At 44.6% G+C, this 6,000-nt stretch overlaps 1 protein-coding gene across 1 annotated transcript in view; it reads left to right on the top strand.

The window, feature by feature from the left end:
- Nucleotides 1-2,464: 2,464 nt before the first annotated feature.
- LOC120944060 (sodium channel protein type 2 subunit alpha-like) overlaps nt 2,465-6,000 on the top strand; it is a 216,350-nt gene continuing 212,814 nt past the window's right edge. Inside the window, exon 1 of the mRNA XM_040357834.1 lies at nt 2,465-2,692. The gene's annotated coding sequence lies outside the window, so the exon portion shown is untranslated. The remainder of the gene's footprint in view (nt 2,693-6,000) is intronic.

The raw sequence follows: 6,000 nt of genomic DNA, 5'->3' as shown, positions 1-6,000 counted from the left end.
TTACAAACTTTATAACAGAAACAAAGAAAAACACTAGTCTTTTTTTTTGTTTATTTAGCAAAAAATAAAAGTACCCAGTGGTGATTAAATACCACCAAAAGAAAGATTTATTTGTGTGGAAAAGAATGATAAAAATGTCATATGGGTACAGTGTTGCATGACCGCGCAATTGTGATTCAAAGTGTGACAGCGCTGAAAGCTGAAAATTGGCCTGGGCAGGATGGGGGTGAAAGTGCCCGGTACTGAAGTGATTAAAATACATCACATTTTTCCTCAATGGCATGCTTGGAAGATGTATTTCCTTTTGGCTCGGTTTCCACTTTTGCGACTTGTCATGTGACTTGGGACTGAAAAGTCGCATGACAAGTCGTACCCCATGATTTCCAATGAGAACCTTTCATATCTGTGCGACTGAAAGTAGTTGGTGCACTTCTTTGGTCCCACTTTGATGCGACTTGAGGTCCATAGAAACAGAGCCTTAGGAGACAGAGTCTTTTTTTTCGATTCCATTTATCGCACGATTCTCCCATCATTGATTAGTAAATTGTTTGTTTTAAAAAAAAAATCCAACATGTCCAATTATTAAAATTCGATGGCCGCACGAAAATCGGCTGTTGCTGCAGCCCACTAATGGTGCGAAATACGAACAAAAATTCTTAGATAAGATTCTTAGATAATGTGAAACTTAGCCCTGGTTCACATTGATGCTACTTTGAAATTGCGCTACTTCACTTGAAGTAGCATGATTTCAAAGTAGCAAGGTCAGCGCTATTTCAGCTGCTACTTGATAGACATCTGTGTGGCTTCATGCATAGATGTCTATTGAAATCGCACCCATGGGCGTCCGCTGCATAAGGCAAGGGGGGCAATTGACCCCTCCTGGAAAATCGAGAAGTTGTTGAAAAGTAAAGACACCCCTCTGCGACTGAAGCAGTGAGAGCGCCGCGGTGACAGGCAGGTTAGAACAGGGAGAGAGAGGCGAGCTGCTGGCCGTTGCGTTGTAAGGGTGGGAACAGGGGGTGGTCTGGTGCGGGGTGACACGACTGCACCTGACCAACCATCTCCTTCTCTCGTTGCCGCAGGCTGTCTGAGCGGTCCCAGGCACAGCGAGCAGAGTGAAGCCGCCTCCCCTCCAGTGTTTATGTGTACACAGGGGGAGGGAACCTGCTGTGCCTGTGCCGCACTGATCTGAGGTACTGAATGGGATGGAGGGAGGGGGGTCCGTCTGTGCGGAAGGCGGGTTTGTGCTGAATGGGGGGGTCCATCTGTGCTGAAGGGTTGTATGTACTGAAGGGGGGTCCATCTGTGCTGAAAGGGGAGTCTGTGCTTAAAGGGGGTCAATCTGTGCTGAAGGGGGGGTCTGTGCTGAAGGGGGGGTCTGTGCTGAAGGGAGGGGTCTGTGCTGAAGGGAGGGGTCTGTGCTGAATGGAGGGGTCTGTGCTGAATGGAGGGGTCTGTGCGGAATGGGGGGTCTGTGCTGAAGGGGGGTCCATCTGTGCTGAATGGAGGGGTCTGTGCAGAATGGGGGGGTCTGTGCTGAAGGGGGGCCATCTGTGCTAAATGGAGGGGTCTGTGCTGAAGGGGGGTCCATCTGTGCTGAAGGGGGGTCTGTACATTTTCTAGTCTATATTTATATGGGCATGGAGTGAAGCTGAATAATCTCAAGAGCTATTTCACACTGCCAGCTGGATGCATTATTGGTAAAGTGCCGCTAAAAAACGGCGCTTTACCACCCTTTTAAATGCCCTATTCGGCCGCTAGCCGGGCACTTTTAACCCCCACTAGCGTTTGAAGAAAGGGTTAAATGCGACTGTGTATCGCCGCTGCCGAAGCGCCCCCCCCCCTGAAAAAATTTCAGTGGACGCCCATGATCGCACCTGAAATCGTCGAAAGTAGTGCAGGAACTACTTTTGCAAATCGGTGCAGCACTGCACAATCGGTGTCGCACCGATTGGAACAGTGGCATTGCCTCCAATAGGCTGTGTTTTGATCTCTCAAATCGCACGACAAATCCCTCCAATGTGAACCTATGCTCAGATTGTAAACTCAACGAGCAGGGCCGTCTTGTCCATTCTGTATTGAACTGTATTGTAATTGTACTGTCCCCCCCCCCCCTCTATATTATGCTCAAACTGTTGGCGCTATATAAATCCTGTATTATAATAATAATAATAATAATAATAATAATAGAAGACTTTTGAAAGTTGCGGCCTACTTTCAACCATTTCCACCAAAATTTGCATTCCGAAGCAGAACCCGGTGCAACAGGTTGGAAGTCAGCCAGACAACATCACCGTTCTTCAATCGCGTTTCGCCCCGAGGTTCTCCTTTAAGCGAAATCTCCTACACCCATTCCTCTGAGACTTCGCTCAGCGTACTGTCTGCTCCTCGTGTCCTTATTATACTTTTACCAGCAGATGGAGCTGCCATATTAAGGTGTTGCATGTGTTTTTATATATTTATTTATTCTGCAGTTTCATGCATTACGGAGCACAGAGAGAAAAGAGAGCGAGAGCACCAGTACCAGGGATGGAGAACATTAAGGAGACCTGGCTGTTCTGCTTGTCAAGCGGCAGGAAGAGAATATAGCAATCCTGGTGCCTCTGAGCTGACAGCTTGGGAAGAGCACTGGGAGCCGAGCTCCTGGCTGTCATTACCCCTGTGCTAGAATATCTCAGTTCCCCCTCATCAGGTAAGATCACTGTGGCTTTTCTTGTTGCTGCCGCCTCCTCCAACACATGGTCTGAAAATCATTGCAATTGTCATTTTTTGAATGATCTGATTTGCACAGCTTCCTCACCCGCTTTTGTATTTCTCAGCTATCTGTTGCAAGTTAGCCAAATGCATTGCTTGTTTGTTTGTTTTTTTTGTTTGTTTTTATCATCCTTTTTTATTTTTTATATATTTTTTTTTTTAGAATGCTTGTAGCAATCATCATATGCTTATTTAATACTTCATCTGCTGCCACCCATAAGAGAGAAGAGAAGCCTGCTTCCCCCGATACAACAGGCTTATCACACATCCACATCAGACCTCTTATTGGAAGCCTCTGTTTATTAGATCTGTTGCTATTTTGCTGAGAAAAAAAAAAAAGACACATCCTATAGGCCTCAGGGATTTTTTTTTCCCCTCTTTACCGGCTTTAGAAAAGGCCTTTTCAGACAAAACGTTATGTGTTTTCTGCAGAAAAATCTGAAATATTTCCCCCGTCGCTCCATCATTCAAGTTAAGTTGGAACGATCAGCTCTGAATATTTAATCTAAAGGCAATCATTTGATTATATAGCAGGATTTCCTTTTTGATTTACGGCTTTGTATCGTGCTGTTTCCATCCTGATTTCCAGAACAATGAATGCAAAAGAGGTCACTCGATTAAAACTGGGGTTGTCTAGAGTCCAGTTTGGTTGGGCGTTGCCATCTGTTAATGTTCTAATTGTGTTCAGCACGTTCCTTTGTTGAGGGATCTCGGCAGAAAAAGGTTAATTGCAGGGAAATCATGCAAAGCGATGGTAATGTATGCAGATTGGGAGGTATTCTTTAACTAAGGTAAAGGTTGGGTGATTGCAAAGTAATCAAGAAGGGAAGTCTCCCTACTATATTTTTAATGTCTTCATGACGGAGGGTGTGGCATGGCAAGCTTTGCGCTTAATTTGAAATAGCCAGCCCGTGATATTTGTCGCTGATTAGTATTATAGCTGTAAATGCACAAAAAAAATAAAAAATGTTCATTAAAGTGTACATGAACTCCAGCAATATATTTATTTTATTTGCTTCCTTTTGTTAAATATACCATTGGAAGCGTTTTGTTATATCTCGTCAACAAGTGCAAAATCCAGCCAGAGTTCTGCCTCTGGACTGTTATCAGTTATCAGTTCCCTGCTATCTCTGGACTACAGCTTTCTTCCCTGCTAGCTTTGGACTACAGCTTTGTTCCCTGCTAGCTCTGGACTACAGCTTTCTTCCCTGCTAGCTTTGGACTACAGCTTTGTTCCCTGCTAGCTCTGGACTACAGCTTTCTTCCCTGTTAGCTTTGGACTACAGCTTTGTTCCCTGCTAGCTTTGGACTACAGCTTTCTTCCCTGCTAGCTTTGGACTACAGCTTTGTTCCCTGCTAGCTTTGGACTACAGCTTTGTTCCCTGCTAGCTTTGGACTACAGCTTTGTTCCCTGCTAGCGTTGGACTACAGCTTTCTTCCCTGCTAGCTTTGGACTACAGCTTGGTCCCTGCTAGCTTTGGACTACAGCTTTGTTCCCTGCTAGTTTTGGACTACAGCTTTGTTCCCTGCTAGTTTTGGACTACAGCTTTGTTCCCCTGCTAGCTTTGGACTACAGCTGTGTTCCCTGCTAGTTTTGGACTACAGCTTTGTTCCCTGCTAGTTTTGGACTACAGCTTTGTCCCTGCTAGCTTTGGACTACAGCTTTGTTCCCTGCTAGTTTTGGACTACAGCTTTGTTCCCTGCTAGTTTTGGACTACAGCTTTGTTCCCTGCTAGTTTTGGACTACAGCTTTGTCCCTGCTAGCTTTGTTCCCTTCTAGCTTTGGACTACAGCTTTGTTCCCTTCTAGCTTTGGACTACAGCTTTCTTCCCTGCTAGTTTTGTACTACAGCTTTGTCCCCTGCTATCTTTGGACTACAAAACACCTCCCCCTGGTACAGTTAAGAGACATGGTCATAGGTGTGCACACAGGGTGTGCCAGGTGTGCCCAGGCCCGCTCCTTCCCCCCACATCGCTTCCGGCTTCCCTCCTCTCCCCTTCCATCGTCTGTTGCTGTGGGGAGGCTTTAGGATGAGTGGGGGAAGGAGCCGGTAAGTTTATAATTGAATGGCCTCTACCCTTTCTGAATGAACATCGTAAGTGATCGGTAGTGTGTGTTTGAGCTTTGGGGTGCACACCCTAATGAAATAGGCTGCGCACACCTGTGGACATGGTGCTACCTGACACTACAGTGTTATGTAGTCCTAACACACTCTCTGTCCCAGGGAGACAAAGATGCTTAGTACAGTTGTCACCCTAGGAAGGAAGTGTATTAGGCTGCATTCACACCTGAGTGTCGATCGTTTTTTCCAGCGTTTTGTCGCGCGTATTCATGCATATGTGCACGTTTGCATACAGCGTCGTCCGACGTTTTTGTACTTCGACGGTTTTTATTTTAGCCAATAGGAAAAATGATCATCTTTTCATCACTTGTTGCTATGTTGGTAGATTTTTTTAATCTTCTGCCTGGGTGAAAAGTTCTATTGATTAAAGCGACGAAACGCCCATAGCAAACGCTCGTTGTCGCGCAAGTCGCTTGAATCAAGCGTTTCCATTACTTTCTATGGGAAATGGAAACGCTCAAAAACGACCAAACCGCCCGATATGCGCTTCAGGTGTTCGGCGTCAGGGGCATTGGCGTGCAGATGTGAACCATCACCATAGGGAATAATGTATTTTTTCCCCTCTAGCGTATTTGAGCGTCGCACTTCAGGCGACAAAACGCTCGGGTGTGAATGCAGCCTTAGGGAAAATGTGTAAAAAAGAAAATTAATGCAGTCCTCGCATCTAAAGACTGGTAATGTTTGTTTATTAATAAAGCTCCTCTGGGACTTGCCCCGGGATCTATGTAACTGTTGTTCTTGAGTGTTAGAAAAGTGTTTGTGTGTTGCAAAATCCAATAAAGTGTGTTAAAAAAAAAAAAAAAAAGCTAGTAAGATGCAATACTGTTAACTTTGTTTTTTTGGGTTTAGACACGCTATAAGGCAGTGCAAAAAGCACTGGTGGTGTGCAAAATGAAATACAAGATTTCACCTTATTGTAGTCAGATAATTCAAAACAGATTTTCTTTACTGGATAAGCATATACTTTATATATTCACAGAACTTATATTCAAAGTGTACAGTATGTGTTGCCAAGTATTTTTTATTTAGTTTTGGACAGGGCAGAGAATGGTTAAAACCACATTGGAGTTATTTCCCTTTAAGCTGGTTATACATTATACAATTTTCTTATTCGATTTCCATTA

Source organism: Rana temporaria, chromosome 6 (assembly GCF_905171775.1).
Source record: "Rana temporaria chromosome 6, aRanTem1.1, whole genome shotgun sequence".
Lineage (NCBI taxonomy): Eukaryota > Metazoa > Chordata > Amphibia > Anura > Ranidae > Rana > Rana temporaria.
This window is presented reverse-complemented; position numbering and strand designations above follow the sequence as displayed.